Here is a 1,792-nt window from a genome sequence, read left to right as displayed (position 1 = left end):
ATGTTATTGTACCCATTGGTCAAAATGTGCATTTTCGATTGGACACCCGACACATTGTCAAAACATCATCCTCCTCCCTCAATAGCTTCATGAATAGACTAGGGGTCAGCCTAAGGAACTAAACTACCCAGTAGCCTCCTCCATGTAGCATAGCGTAACACACAACATACCAAAACATGTTTTCTGAGCAGTTTATCATGTTCAATTTGTAATTAGTATGCTTTGTTTAATTGATTGAACAATCTGTTTTGTACATATACAGTCAGGTCCATAATTGTATGGCAGCCTTGATAAAGATGAGAAAAAAATACAAAAATACATAATACAAATACTGATCTATACTGTATACTACTTTTGGGGGGATATTATTTTCTGCTCATACAATTGTTCTGAGACAGAGATTTTGTTTAATAACAAGTGTTTTTTTTAAATAAATCTCAAAAGGATCAGGGCATCATGAACATTGCCCAGGACATCTTTGCCAAAAACCTGGTTTCCTCTGCCAGAAGGCTGAAACAAGAGGATTTTCCAGCAAGACAATCCACTAGGAAATGGTTTATTAACCACAAAATAAATGTTTTGCAATGGCCATCTCAGTCTCCGGACTTGAACCGCATTGAAAACCTGTGGATTAAATTAAAAAGGGCAGCCCATAAGCGCAGACAAAGGATATCAAGGATCTGGAAGGATTCTGTATGAAATGGTCTACAGTAAGAGCCATGGCAATGTGTTCTCCAATCTCGTAAAACATTTTAGAGATGGGCTCAGTCCTGTTATCCTCGCAAGGTGAGGTATTGAAAGGTATTACAAAGATGGGAGCCAATCATTTTAAACCCTATCTTTTTGTTGTTGTTCTAGGCCTAGATTCTACAACAGTAGTCACTGCAGTCAAATTACGTTCCTTTAACTCAGGACTTTTTGTTTTAAAAAAAGACTGTTCTGAACAGAGTGCACATTCAGAGGTTCAGGAAAATGTTGTTCTTTTTATAAACGCATTTCATGCAAAACGACATTATTTTAGACTGGAGACAGAGCAAAATCTTTTTTTTAAGAGTGTAGACATTACCAGAATGACAGGTTACTGTGACTGTGACAAACTGAGATCAATAAGAACAACCTCGTCTTGAATGCACCAATAGCCTAGGCCTATAAAAGAGGGGAGACAGACAGATTGTACAATATGACATCCATCTTGTCTGGTTGAGGACGTTATAGTCCTAAAAAAAAACTTTCCAGAGGCATCTCACCCAATGGTAAGGACGTTGAAGGCTGGGATTCTGGGAATATGTGCACTCACCTGGGATGGATGTGCTCCACTGGTCGCTCAATATTACAAGTTAAGAAATGATTTATGTAGCCCAACTACAGACACATTAGAGTCTTCTCTTTTCAGCAGTAACCATTTGATTTCCAAACAGTGTTTCTCCGTGATTGTATTTTGAAATAGAAGGTCAAGTTTGGCTACTGTTCACTGAAAGTCTCAACTCCACAATCAGCTGCACGCTGCCCAATTTGCAGGCTGTAGCCTATGCGCTGCACTTGTGATTTAAAAACAATTCACAGGCATTTTAAATCCTCTTTGACAAAATGATCCTGCCTGGTGTAGAATTTTGAATACTTGTATTTTTTTTTATGTACAAACAGGTTTATACATATAATTTCGCTGCAGCACATTCAGCACCCTTACATGTACTCAGAGAGGTTATATAGGCATCCCGCTAGCGGGACAACTTACGGTGAAACTGGAGGGCACGCAATTCAAATAAATAATCATACAAATTATGGATATTAA

This window comes from Oncorhynchus keta, chromosome 10 (genome assembly GCF_023373465.1).
Source record: "Oncorhynchus keta strain PuntledgeMale-10-30-2019 chromosome 10, Oket_V2, whole genome shotgun sequence".
Taxonomy (NCBI): Eukaryota; Metazoa; Chordata; class Actinopteri; order Salmoniformes; family Salmonidae; genus Oncorhynchus; species Oncorhynchus keta.
Note: the sequence above shows the minus strand (reverse complement) of the source record.